Below are 15,107 nucleotides of genomic sequence, written 5' to 3'. Positions count from 1 at the left end.
GCTGCGCTTGGCCCGACTTGCTGGGGGCTACCAATTTGCTGATACGGAATGCTCCGAAGAAAGCCGTCGTGAATGCCGCCCTAAATGGCAGCAGCTCATATTTATCCGATATTAAGCCTGTGAGGGCTCCAAGGAGATGCCCCAGTTTGGCAAAATCGATGGGACGCCTGTTGTCCTTCTTTTTTCCTTCAACCCTCCTCCAGCCTTTTAAGGCCGTCTTTAGATAGGCCGAGGTAGTGGGGTCCTCGCCTGTGTAAAGCCTGGCAAAATGGGCGATGGCGGACAAATGCGCCTGGGCCCACGATCTCGTTTTTCTCGACTTGAATGCCCATTGTACGAATTTCTCGACTGCTGTGCGAGTTTTTGCCCTGTCTTCCAGCGATTTTAGGCCCCCAACTCTCATTACCGTGCACGCGTATGTCCTGTATCTTCTGTTAGCCTCTGGGGTAAGTGATTGCCCTATTAGCCATGATAAGTCTACTCCCCCAGGTCCCAGAGGGACGATGGAAAGGGGGTCATCTCCTTGTCCGCCCCGGGCACCAGTTCTCTGAAGCGCTTCATTTGGGACCGTGAGAGTGCATCTGCTGCCGAGTTCTCTGACCCTGGCACGTTGCGTGCTTTCAGCTCCAGGTTCCCTTCCAGCTGTAATTTAATTAACCGTCGCATTAGCCTCAGCATGTCCGGGCATCTCGATACGCCTCTGTTAATGGCCTGCACTACTCCCATGTTATCTGACCAAAGCGTGAGTTTCAGGTTTTTTATTTTCTCGCTCCAAATGGTCAGTGCCACAATGATCGGGAACAGCTCGAGAAACGTGATGTTCCTGGTGAGCCCCTGCGCATGCCACTCGTCCGGCCACTGGCTGGCACACCAACTGTTTCCCAGGACCGCGCCGAAGCCAAGGCTTCCGCCGCGTCTGTGTAAAGAGCTATCTGTTCGGCCGTTACCCACCCTGATCTCCAAATCAGCACCCCGTTGAAATCTTGTAGGAACTCGTCCCACACCTGCAGGTCCTGTTTCACGCCTGCGCTCAGCCTGATGTGGTGGTGCTTGTGGGTGACGCCGGCCGTTAGCCCTGTTAGGCGCCTTGAAAATACCCTGGCGGGCGGGATTACCCGAGCAGCGAAGTTGAGTCTACCTATCACTCGTTGGATCTCCCTCAGGGTGGCTTTGTTCCGACCCCGTAGCTTCGATGCTTCCTCGCGAAATTCTTTTACTTTGCCTGGAGGCAGCCTGGCCGTTCCTGCTATAGAGTCCAGTTCTATGCCCAGGAACGTGAGTCTCGTGGTCGGGCTTGTAGTTTTTTCTTTTGTGAGGGGGACCCCCAGGGACCTGGCTAGATCCTCGAAGGCTGCCAATGTGTTTGCGCACACTGAGGAACCTGCCGGGCCTGTGAACAGGAAATCGTCTAGGTAGTGCAGTTTTCCTCCTTCCTGGTGCCGGTCATGCAGCGCCCATTCTAAGAAGGTGGCAAACTGCTCGAAATATGCGCATGATATCGCGCATCCCATGGGCATGGCTTTGTCAATAAACACGTCCTCGCCCCATTGGAAACCCAGTAAGTGGAAGCTGGAGGGGTGGACCGGCAATAGTCGGAACGCAGATTCAATATCCGCTTTCGCCATGAGGGCTCCTATGCCTGTCGCCTTCACCAGCTCGATTTCGTCGTCGACTGACGCATAGCCCACTGAGCAAGCTTCGGGGTCGATACCGTCGTTCACGGAGGAACCTTCCGGAAACGATAGGTGGTGTATCAGCCTGAATTGACCCTGTTCTTTCTTGGGGACCACGCCTAGCGGGGAGACGACTATGCCCTCTTGCAATTCCTTTGGGAGAGGGCCCTCAACTCTACCCAGTTTCAATTCTTTCTCTATCTTGGCGCTAACCACTTCGGGGTGTTGGCTTGCCGACTTCAGGTTACTCGCCCCCGCCGAGGGGAGCGGGCCCTGGAATGGAATAACAAAGCCTTGCTCGAAGCCCTCTACCAGTGACCTGGCCTCTGCTTTGTTCGGGTATTTGTTTGCCAGTCTGCGCAGCTGTTGTGTAATAATGGGGGATCTGGCCAGCTGGCGCCTGCAAATGTCCACCAGTCCCCCCCTTTCCCCTGCGTTGGGGCTAGTGCTTCTTGCTCTTTTCTCTCTTCTCCCTTTTCGCTTCGTTTTTGGAACCTTTGCATGCAACGGTGGCGTGCTTGCCCCCGCAGCTAGCGCATGCGTGTTGAAACTTACAAGACGAGCCCCATGAGCAGTCCCCCGCCTCGTATCTCAAACAGATCGCCTTAGTTGCGGTTGGGGAGTACGATCTCCCGTTCGACCGCCTTTGATACGAACCACTCTTCCCCTTTTGATACGAGCTCCGAAAGGGCTGGTCGCCTTTTCCCGCCCAGGCCCTAACATCTTTGGCTGTGAGCATCTTGTGGATGAACCCCGAGACATCCTCCTCATTCCACTCCATTTCGGGGTGCCTCTGCATTTTTAATCTAAACCCTTTATCGTACTCTAACCAGGCATCCCCAGGGAACTGCCTCTGTGCTAGGTGGATATTGGCCTCGTACAGCCACAAGTCAGCCGCGCAATGGGGGAACCTCTCCACTATAATGCATGCCATGATTCTGAACGCATCTAACCAATTGTCGAAACTGCGCTCTTTTCTGGCCCCACGCCTTTCTCTCCTGTCCTCCTCCTTCCTGTCGCACGTGGTTAGATCAAGTCCCTCTAGCTGTATTTCAAGCAGCGAAAATATGTCTATGAATTCCTTGCGCCATATCCTCTCTTTTACCGCTAGGGGGATGAGACATGCCAAGCCGGTGGCTTTCGTAGTCAGGGACGCCGGACCGGGGGATGGCCTGATGTAATGATCGTTGACTACCCCACTCGGAGGTGGGCTTCCTGAAACGGGGCCGTAACCCCAACCGGGTAGTGGGGAAATTTGTTCCCCCTGGGCGGACAAGCTTACCTGCTCTTGCACTCTTGTCTGACGGGCCCACCCCGGGTCGACCATATGCCACGTGAGACCTGCCGCTTCCTCCGCGCGCTGATCCCTAGGCCCTGGTACCCCTTGCCCTATGCCATTAAGTAGCCCCGGCACCAGCGATTTCAAACATTCCTTTACGATGTTGCTAATATGCTCACCCTTTTTCTTTTTGCCGGTCGTCTCACCCTGGTCGCTGCCCTCCGGTCTCGGCGGAAAAGGTTTCTGCCGCACTTTCCTAGGGGGTTCCTCTTCGATGTTCTCTTCATCGGCGTGTTTTTTAGCTTCTTGGGTGCGGAAGGCCCTGGTTCTTCGTCCGACTGTTCCACCGGTCTGTTCTCTTTCCCTTTGCCCAGGTGAGGGTGAAGCCAGTCGTCGCCGTGGATGGCCGATAACTCGCGGATCTTCATCAGTACCTCTGCCATCTCGTCTGGCTGGCCTTCCGACATGTCGTGAGTCTCTGCGCACTTGTGTGTGGCTTCTTGGTTTCTCGCGTCTGCGTCAGGCCGTCGGCTGGGGGCACAGCTAACTGCGTGTGCTTATCCCGGGCTCTGAGCTTGCCGCGGCTTTACCTGTTGTTGCTTCGGGGGAGCTGGCACGGCGCGCCGCGCTCCGCAAGGCGTCCTCGGCGATGATGACCTGGATCTCCCACCGGGGCCTCGCCGTCTTCCGCTTCGTCCTTCGCCGCGTCGTCTTCTCTTCCTTCAGTCGTTGTTGCCGTCGCGCCATTCTCCCAGCTCCTCGGATGCGATGTGCCTCTGCTGGGAGAGCGGCGTCGCTTAAATCCTCTTGAGCCCTCCATGCAGGCCTCAGGTGAGTCCCCCTGATTGGGGGGTTCAAATCAAGCCCGGTTGACCATTGGGCGCCCTTTAGGGGCGCTCAGGTCAACAGGTCACTTCCGGCCGGGTGGCTGGTGCGCACCCCGCTTCCGCTGGTTCCTGTGCGCATCGAAGCGCCCAGAACCAGTTTACCCCCGCTGGTGGCACCACGAGGGTTATGGCGCCGGCCTTCAAGCCTCCCCCACCCTTACGGGAGGGTGCGGCGGCTTCTGCAAATCAGAATGCAGTATTTAGGATGTAAGGCAATCCAAAAGATGGGCGGAGAGTGGGCAGAGCTTAAACAAAGCGTCCCCAATATAGTGTATACTGCATGCCTCGCAAAGCGAGCAGAGCTATGCTCTGCAACGCTAGGCGAGACCTAAAAACAAGGCAAAAGCATGAGAAAGCACTCAAAACAAGCATTTGCAATGCAAATTGGTCTCGCATTTGTGGGAGTTAGAGGTATTGGTGCTGTAAATGAGAATGAGAATGCCATTTAGCCATGTGTTTTGGATTAGAGTGGATTTATGTGGTGTGGAGCGGAATTATGTGGCGTGGAATAGAAATATGTGGTTTAAAATTGTTAGTTGTGGAATTATCTTGTGAAATTGTTTGAAGTGGATTTTGGCAGTTGAATCATGTAGCATGGTGTGTAATGGAAATATGTGGATAGTAATTATGTGGTATGAGTGTACTAGAATTATGTGGAGTGGGATTGTGTGTCAGAGTGTAATTATGTGAAATTGCATTTTGTGTGGTGGTGTGGTATTTATGTTGTGAGGTTTAACTATGTAGCATGCTGTTGAACTTGTGGCATGTGGTATGTGGAATGTTGATACTTTGCAAATACCGCTGAAACCAGACCCATGAAAGGATAGCTGTCATAAGTTTTGCCAAACTGTAGCCACCACATAAGGGAAAGGCCGCATGAATTCCCCCGTCTGAACAAAAACCAAAGTGCTTGAAATACGGTCTGATTTAGCTTTCTTTTTTAACTGTTTTGAAGAAATTGTTGTTCTAACAATAAAACTAGTTTGTCAAAGAAACAATAGTTTCCAACATAAAAACATTTACCAAATAAACATATTTGTTTTTGTATTGTTTAGATAAAAAAAACCACGCATTTCTAACAATGATTGTAAAGAAGCTGATAACGAATAGCCCCCAATGGCCTTTTGCAAATAAGTGTAACTGTAACAGAATGTGGTTAAAAATACTTTTGTGTGTGGGTGTTGACTCCAGAGCGTCAGAAGATGGGAGCGTAGATAATGAGCAAGAGCTTCTGACAAGACAGCCACATTCAGGAGCGGCTCTAGGCTCATGGTGGCCCTGGGCAGGGAGTGTAGGTAGGGGGCCCCAGAAGAGGGGGTCCGGGCAGGGCGGAGTGCAGAGGCCAGTGAAGAGGGGCGGGCCAGGGTGTTTGGAAGTGGAACAGAGCCGGAGGCCGCAAAATCCCTGCCAGGAGCCGCCACACAAATATGTATCCATCCTCAGAGGATTATTATATTAAGGATATATATTGGTGTGGTGACCCCTGGGGTTTGGTGGCCCTGTGCAGGTGCACAGCTTGCACATGCCTAAGGTCGCCCCTGCCACATGTTTTGAATGAAGGCAGGTTTTTTCAGAAGCAATGTTAGCATCTGTCTGCTGCTGCCCATCCAGCTTCTTGAGGGAGCACCACTGATTAAATTAGTGCGTTAGGCAAAAACACTGAGGATTGTTCCACTGAAGCACGAAAGTCGAAGCTAAATCCAAAGTACGCTATGCAAATGAATACTTTACCCGCATGTTTAAAGTGTGGAAATGGCACAATTTAAGCTGTCCGTTCTTTGCTTTAGGTAAATGTTTTTCTCATTAGAGAATGTGATTGAAAAACACGCCCTAGGGCACTGCAAGTAAATAAACTTATTGTCGCTTCCAAAAGTTGAAATGCCAACACAGAAGCCCCAAAGTGCCAACTAGGCATGGGCGGAAAATCCGTTCCGCTCGCGGATTTTGCGGATTTTCGGGAAATCCGCAATCCGCGAGATTTGCGAATTTCCTGCAAAATCCGCAAATCCGCGAGCAGCGGATTTTGCTCGCACTGCTCGCACTGTTCGCGTGAGTTCGCGCCCCGCGAATAAGTGCGAAATTGCAGAAATACGATCTAAGCAAAACTGAAAGTAACTACTTACCAGGTTCAAAAGTTCAGGCACATCATTAGTAGCCATTTCCTGTAGTGCTTCCTGAGGGGCCCCTCCAGAGTTCAGTTGCCAGTTGAAACTATTATGTGACCCTGCTCTGAACCTCAGAATAGTTACACATATGCCACAAAGGTCATGAATTACAGCTAAGGGAGACAAGCAGGAGCCAGGCTGGAAGTTAAAATCCATTAATCAGCCCCTAATTCATTATTGTCAGTTGGGGCAGGGCAGGTGTTGTAACTAATTTTGCAACAATGAAAGCACTTAGCAAGTGCAAAAGATCACTAATCAGGGCGCACTAAGGAAGCAGGTGCCAGCTAAAAAAATATTCTGTGACACATTAATCAGCCCCAAATTAATTCAGGTCACTTGAGGCAGGGAAGGTGTGCTTTGCTTTGCCGAAAATAATGTACACTGGACAACCAGAGGGTGTGGTGATGAAACAGAGGGTGGCATGGGTGGGCCAGAGGGTGGCATGAGTAGTCAGAGAGTGGCAGTGGTGACAGAGAGTGGCAGTGATGAAGAAGAGTGTCCCAAACAGGTTGGACACGTAGAAACAACAAGTTCGCAAAACTTGCGACCCGACAGGTAAGTTCGCAAATTGCGAAATTGTAAAAACCCTCGCGAACTGGCAGAAACACGGGCGAACACAAAAAAAAAAAAAATCCGCAAATTCGCGGGAATTCGCGGATTTTGCGGATTGCGAGTTCGCAAATCCGCAAATTCGCGGATTGCCAATCCGCAAAATCCGCTCATGCCTAGTGCCAACTAAATACAGTATAGAGTAACCCAATCGTGCTGCACAAAAATATTCACTCCAATATTGCGAGCTCAGCTTTGTTGCACGTATGCAAACACGTTACAGGAGCAATGTTTTCCTTTGCATGTGTTCCTGTAATGTGCGTTGTTGCCCTTACTACGTCTGCTAAATAAACAAATAACTGGGCCACAACATGAACAAGCATTTACATGCAATAAGTCTTGCAACTGCGAATTTTGGAGTTATTGGCATTGTAAATGGCAATGCCTTATAAAAAATTAATAGCCATTGTTATTTACCATACCAAAAGCAACATCTATTGCATTGCATAGCGCGTGTCCCGTTACTGACAATATCTCGTAAGTAGGGATGGTGCTATGCAGGTGAGAGCTGCATGCTTAAAATTGTAAATTTCAGAGATCATGAACAATCTAGGATTTAATATAAATTAAATGTTTATCAGTAAAGCACTCAATAAGATGTGCAAGAAACATGCTAATGTTTAATTAGGATATTGCATTTGACTATCTGCACTTCTACTTAAACACACACATCTAGTGTACTGAAAAGAAGACGCAAGTGACAGAGGGAGAGACAGAGAAAAGTAAGAGAGAGACGGAGAAAGTTATAGAGAGAAAAACAGACAGTAAAACATAGAGTGTGGAAGAGAGAGAAAAAGACAGAGAAAGTAAAAAGAGACAGAGAGAGAAAGGCAGATATATGAGGGAGATACAAACAGAAAAACAGAGAGAGATAAAGAGATACAGAGAGAAAAAAAGCCGAGAGAAAAAGACAGCGAGAGAGAAGGAGAACGGAAAACAGATAGAGACGAAGTGAGCAAGCGAGAGGCTGTGATAAAACGAGAAGGGGAGAAGAAGATAAAGAAAAAAACAGTGAAAAGACAGAAACGAATTGGGAGAGAGAAAAGGTGAAGGGGAGCGAGATGTAAGACGAGAAGGACTACCAGCAGCCGATAATTGATAAAGACGTAGACGGAAGAAGATCTGAAGAAACTGGAATGGATAGAGCAACGTCTGCTAAGTCATACACAGGTGATTACATAGCGCCCATTCAAAATAAACACTCCAATGATTATTAAAGCTTTAATAACATGAGCCTCAAGCCCAGACTTCATCAGAGCCCACCAGCCTCCCCTCGTCGGAGCCTTGGCCCAGGGGACATGTAAAATGTCGTCAATGTCAGCGTGTCAGGGAGACGCGCGGGAGATGGCTGGCGTCAGCCACCGGCTGACAGAAGGATCCCTGCCACTGACAGCGCCACCATCCAGCGGGCCCTCAGATGCACATGCATGCTACAAGCTGTCTGTGAGCGCGCCATCTATTGACAGCGCCACCATCCGGCGGGACCTCGGATGCCCATATGCACATGCACGCTACAAGCAGTCTGCGAGCGCGCCATCTAAGCAGCATGGGTAGACAGTCAGATTGACATGGGCAACTGCCTGATATATTCCTCAGATCGCACTATTTGCTCAAGCGGTAAAAGCTAGGAATTCCCACGATTTCTGTTTTCACATTGTGCCATTCTCCTCCTTTACATCAACGGTTATTTTTTTTATTTAATTCTTTGAGCACAGCGTGGGTGGCAGGCCAAAGCTGGGCTTGTTTTTGGCTTGAGGGGCCAAGAAAACCTCAAGCAGAGCAGCCAGGCATCTAGCTTAAGCTTATAGAGGCTCATCTACATCTAATGCTTGGATTCTAAAGGGCCAAAATTTACACCCCGCTCCACAGACTATTGGACCTGCTCTGCTCCTATGTCCACAGACAAACCACAAACGTCTGTCGGGCAAAAAACAGCCCACGCTGATGTTTTAATCGTAAAAGGCCATTTATTAGAACCAGGCTGCACAACATAATCTATAACAAAAACAATTAACAAATAACAAACCCCCCACATCAACTCTTCATTCATTCACTCCCTTCACTCACTCCAAACTCACCTCTCGTTCCACTCCATGACCCGTTCCTTTCTTCATCCATTTCTTCACTTCTCTTCTAGCATCCTCCCTGGTATCACCTGGCATTACACCAGAGGTCTTCAAACTTTTTGATGCCGAGACCCCCTTGTAAAACCTTTTTAGGCGTAAGGACCCCCTTACGACAAAAGATTCTAGAAACTGGTACTCCTCATCATCAACAACTATCGACAACCATAAATGCGCCTGTTAGACCTCATCACATCCATCCATCCATCCATCATTCATCCACCCACACTTTCACACATCCATCCACCCTTTCATCCTTCCATCCATACGTCCATCCTTTACCTATCCACCCATCTATTCATCCACCCACCTTTTCACACATCCATCCATCCATCATTCATCCATGCAACCTTTTATCCATCCATCCATACATCCATCCTTCATCCATCCACCCTTTCATCCTTCCATCCATACATCCACCATTTCACCTATCCATCCTTCATCCATCCACCCTTTCATTATTCCATCCATACATCCATCCACCCTTTCATCCATACATCCATCCTTCATCCACCCACCCTTTCATCCATCCATCCACCCATCATTCATCCCCCCACCTTTTCACACATCCATCCATGCATCCATCATTCATCCATGCAACCTTTTATCCACCCATACATCCATCCTTCATCCATCTACCTTTTTGTCCTTCCATCCATACATACATCCTTCATCCATCCACCCTTTCATCCATCCATCCTTCATCCATCCACCTACCCTTTCATCCATCCATCCACCCATCATTCATCCCCCACCTTTTCACACATCCATCCATACATACATCCTTCATCCATCCACCCTTTCATCCATCCATCCACCCACCTTTTCACACATCCATCCATCCATCCTTCATCCATCCATCCATCCACCCTTTCATCTTTACATCCATCCACTCATCATTCATCCACCCACCCTTTCATCCATCCATCCACCCACCTTTTCACACATCCATCCATCCTTCATCCATCCATCCACCCTTTCATCTTTACATCCATCCACTCATCATTCATCCACCCACCTTTTCACACATCCATCCATTCATCCTTCATCCATCCATCTACCCTTTCATCTTTACATCCATCCACTCATCATTCATCCACCCACCTTTTCACACATCCATCTATTCATCCTTACATCCACCCATCCATCCTTCATCCTTCCATCCATCCATCCATCCATCCATCCACCCACCCACCCTTCATCCTTCCATCCACCCATACATCCATCCTTCATCCATCTACCTTTTTGTCCTTCCATCCATACATACATCCTTCATCCATCCACCCTTTCATCCATCCATCCATCCATCCACCCCCATCCACCCATCATTCATCCCCCACCTTTTCACACATCCATCCATACATACATCCTTCATCCATCCACCCTTTCATCCATCCATCCACCCACCTTTTCACACATCCATCCATCCTTCATCCATCCATCCACCCTTTCATCTTTACATCCATCCACTCATCATTCATCCACCCACCTTTTCACACATCCATCCATTCATCCTTCATCCATCCATCTACCCTTTCATCTTTACATCCATCCACTCATCATTCATCCACCCACCTTTTCACACATCCATCTATTCATCCTTACATCCACCCATCCATCCATCCTTCATCCTTCCATCCATCCATCCATCCACCCACCCTTCATCCTTCCATCCACACATACATTCATCCGTCATCCACCCACCTTTTCTGTGCCTCTCTCATGGGGGTGGGGTCAGTATTTCTCTGTGTCTTCTTCCTTCTTCCTCTCTCATGGGAGGGCATCTCTGTGCTTCCCTGCTTGGGGGGGGGGGGGGGGGGGGGCAGACAGGCTGTATAAACACCTCACGGTGAAGAACAGTTTCAGGCACATTTCTCCTGCACAGGCGCCAGGTATGTGGGACTTGAACCAATGACTGTAATGTCCTTCTGCTGTTTGCTATGTGTGTTTGTAAAGCGCTCTGATACCTACGGGTTAAGCTAGCGCTATATAAAACGTTAAAAATAAAAATAAACCCCACAGCTAAGTCCATTGATTGAACTCAAAGGGCTACAGCCTCCTCCCCCAGACCCCCCCCCCCCCCTCCCCAGCACGTGTAAGTGAGCCCGGCTGAAACAGCTTCGGGACACACAGAAAGGCACACCCGAGTACTTCACAGGTCTTCAGGAGACCTTTACTTGTTAATGAGGCGTGAATTAGGCCTCCTCCGTGATCACCCGGCCTCAATCAGCCTGACGCCAGGAACTGCTGCACGCTCCAACAGAATCTGCGACCCCCTTCCCAGGACTCCACGACCCCCCTGGGGGTCGCGCCCCACAGATTGAAGACCTCTGCATTACACTCATACCACCAGCCCCCCCATCATCACTCTTCCCCCCCAAGGGATGGATGCGTCCACCAGTAATTCCCCCACCCCTCTCAAGTACCACCAACCTGCAGCCCGTCCTAAACTGGCGCGCTCCGCCAACCATACTCCCAAACCCTAATAACTGTAGTGTGGGTGGGTGGCGTTTTCTAACTTGACCCTCCCGATGGTGCCAGAATGCAGGAAGAGGAAGTCACCTTCTTCCCCTGCATTCTTATACCCACCTCACCCCCTGACACCAACCTGACCCGCCTGTGCGAAAGACACCGGGGGAAGACTAGCCTGCAACTCTGCTTCCCCCGGGGCCCACAATCGTGCAATAAACAGTCTACGCTGATGTTTTAAGCGTAAAAGGCCATTTATTAGGACCACACTGCACAACATAATCAATAACCAAATAACAACAATTAACCAATAACAAACCCCCCACTTCAACTCTTCATCCTTTCACTCCTTTCACCCACTCCAAACTCCCCTCTCACTCCACTCCATGACCCATTACTTTCTTCATCCATTTCTTCACTTCTCTTCTAACATCCTCCCCTGTATCACCTGGCATTATACTCATGCCTCCAGCCCCCCCATCATCACTCTTACCCCCCCCCCCGAAGGATGGGTCGCCCGCCAGTGACTCCCCTACCCCTCACAAGTCCCGCCAACCAGGGAACCCCCTTCGGGGCGGTTACCTGCCCACCCTCGGTACAAACGTGCATCTTTCGCCCCACCTACTCAAGCGTCCATCATACACCAAATAGCCTTGTTCCACAACTTGCTGACCACATCTCTCATTTCCATCATGTTGTATGCGCTCCCCAGCCTTGAAAGATGCACACCGTATCCCTGAATAATAGCGGTCCTTCAAGTGGCAGTCCAGTATGAGCAATCACTTTAATGTCCTTCTCTCCACAAAAAACCCTCATCGCTCTATTTAGCTTTTTCCGTGCTTTTCCAACAGCCCCGTGTTTGATTGCCCCCCTCCAGACTCTTTGAGGAACAAATTCTGTCCATGCAATGCAGGTCCCACTCCCTGCCAATCTTTGTTTCAGTATCTCCAAGTGTCTTTGCATCAGTTGTAAGAGCACCAAACCCGACAGCCAAATTATATAATTCTCACCGAAATGCAGTATTAACAAATCAGGGCACCCTTTCTGCAGGACCATCTTCGCGAGCCAGGGCAATAGTGCCCCCATCGAACCCCTCCTTTTCCCCACCAATGCACCTCATGATGTTGTCCTTTGAGTCCCAGGTTACGGCCGTACACCTGTTGCTCTGCATACTTGGAAGCCAAATGCACAAACAAGTGCCCAACGATCAGTGTGACCGTCTTGGCCCCCTGGCCACCCACGCAACCTACGATGAGAAAAAGGCATTATTAACGCATCCAGACAACCCCTAACACCCCCCGCCAGCAAAGCCCCAGTCCAGGACCACTTATTTACGTACAGAGAGCTCATAGCACCTAGATTTCCATCTCCCAATCTGCCGAATCCTACCCCAAGACCATACCAGACGCACTGCCGCGTTCACTGCCCCAATACAGAAAAAATGCATCCGAAAAGCGCCAGGTTCAAACCTAACTGCTTCAAGGCCATGCTCAAAACCGCTAATAACTGTGATGCCGTCAACCTCGCCCCAGACGCATGACAAAAAATTTCCCCAGTCGTGGTCCTTGTCATCAATAGAAAATGTTGCCATTCAGCCACCGGACACACACACCCTCAGTCATTTTCACACAACCAAACCCATTTCCCCCTCCCCAACTGATCCGTCTTGGACTTCTCCAACAAAATCCCCAGGCGACCTGCATCCAACCTGATCTCGTGTCTCCTGCCGCTCTCATCCCTTGTACCCAACAACTCTGACACCCTAAAGGCCCCAATAAACATCCATACCATGCATAAACGGAAAACCACAACCTCAAAACTGTCATTACAACACCAGTCAAACGTAATCGCTTCTCTTAAAGCCACACTCTCCCCTGTCCCCTCTCTCTCTGCCCCAACTTCTGAGAACTAGTGGCGGCTGGTGACTTTTGAAAGTGGTGAACATAAAAGTTGGAGGTAAGTATTGTGCCGCAAGCGACCCTGACCGTCATCAAGAGAGTTCAAAGGTGTTCTCACCACAGGAAGGTTTTTTTTTAAAAGAGGGGGTAAATGGTGTAATGTAATGCTTATTTGAGAAGACAAGAAGATTTATAAAGCACTTGTGAAGGTGCAGACTTGAAATATTTGAACACAAAATATTGCTACATATGTTAGAATTAAAATTGTTCAATAGTTACTGTAGAGTGTAAATTGTACAGTGCAACAAGCAAGGTTTTCAATCATCTTAACTGCACATAGGGTTGTCTCTGCATTGCATCTGGTTGCTAAAGCTGAAAATCTTCATAAAAAAAGACTGTGAGGTTAGTGCAACTCGTTATTTTATTAACCTCTGATTCTGACTTGTGAGAGGGAAGTATGCAGAGCCAGCTGCGTACCAAGTAAGTGGGGTCCTACAGCCAAGACCTGGAGCTTGTTGTCGGCTGCTAATGTAGCCCACAGAGTAAGCCATCTCCCATGGGAGTAAGAAAGACGCCTCGTCTGCTAAGGGAGCACAAAACCTGCTTATCGCCAAGAGGCCATTGACACCTTGGAGCGCACTGCCTGCACAGCCTCTTTCAAAGCATTACTGTTAGCAGTGAAGCTGCATGGAAAGGAGTGTAACTCAGACTCTTGCAGGCCTTGTGGTGCCTGCCCCAACACTTCAAGGGAGTCCCCACTCTGCGTCTCGTGACATACTCTCTCAGGAAGGATCCTGCCTTTGTTAAAAGGTTTGCTTCCTGCCACTACTATCAAGCTCTTGTCTTCAGGCAGGGAAGGCATGCTTCTCTCGATTGGATTTAGACACAAAATGCCCCCAAAATCAGGAAATACATGCAACAACAATACATTTTGTTTTTAGTATGCACATTGCGGTGTTCAAACCACCTTCACTACTCTTGAATGGCAGGTGCATGGGTGTCCGCAGGGGGTGGGCAAGGAGGAGTGCTTGCCCCCCCCCGGAGCCCTCCTCCTTGCTCCCTGCGTACGCCCATGCTTTTATGGACGCCTTTTGTCCGTAATTCTGGGTCCCACAGGGAGCAGAGCTGTTCCCTGCGAGAGGCCTCAACTCCCTGATGGGGTGCCTCGCACTCCTCCTCGCAGCCCCTCCCACCCATTGTCATTCTGTCTGATGCATAAACTCAGATGCATGCGCACATGCAATCACATGCACTCACAGGCATGCATGCACTCATTCACACGCACACATACACAAATGCAACCAGACATGCACAGGTGCATACACTCAGACGCATGCACACACGCACTCACGTGCACAAACAAGCACGCATGCACACATTCACACATGTGCACACACATGCAAAAAGACACACCCACGCACAGGTGCATACACTCAGACTCATGCATACACGTGCTCACATGCACACACAAATAAGCATGGGTGTAAAATACGTTCCGTTTATGGAATTTGCAGATTTTCTGCAATTTCACGGTCCGCGAATGTCGCGAAATTGCAGAAAAATCCGCGAAATGGCGTGCGGGACGGATTTTCAAAAACTGAAGTACATGAAGCACTTACAGGGTTACAGCAGGTGCCCAAGTTGAAGCTAATTTCTTTGTAACCATTTACAAAATGGTTACAAAGAAATTAACTTCAACTTGGGCACCTGCTGTAACCCTGTAAGTGCTTCCTGAGCGGCGCCTATAGAGTTGTTGCCGACTTACAACTATTCTCTGACCCTGCTCTGACCCTCGAAGCAGGGTCAGAGAATACTTACAAGTATGGCACAATGCTCCAGGCTGTCATAAAAATTAAACCACAACAGGAAGCACTTACAGATAAGGGAGCAGGTGCCGGACTTGAAGCTCAAATTCAGTAACACATTAACCAGCCCCCGGTTGAGGCTGGGAAGGTGTGCTTTCTCCCCATAATCTACAGTGGTGAACCAGAGGGTGCTGTGATG

Source organism: Lissotriton vulgaris, chromosome 3_1 (assembly GCF_964263255.1).
Source record: "Lissotriton vulgaris chromosome 3_1, aLisVul1.2, whole genome shotgun sequence".
NCBI lineage: Eukaryota > Metazoa > Chordata > Amphibia > Caudata > Salamandridae > Lissotriton > Lissotriton vulgaris.
Note: the sequence above shows the minus strand (reverse complement) of the source record.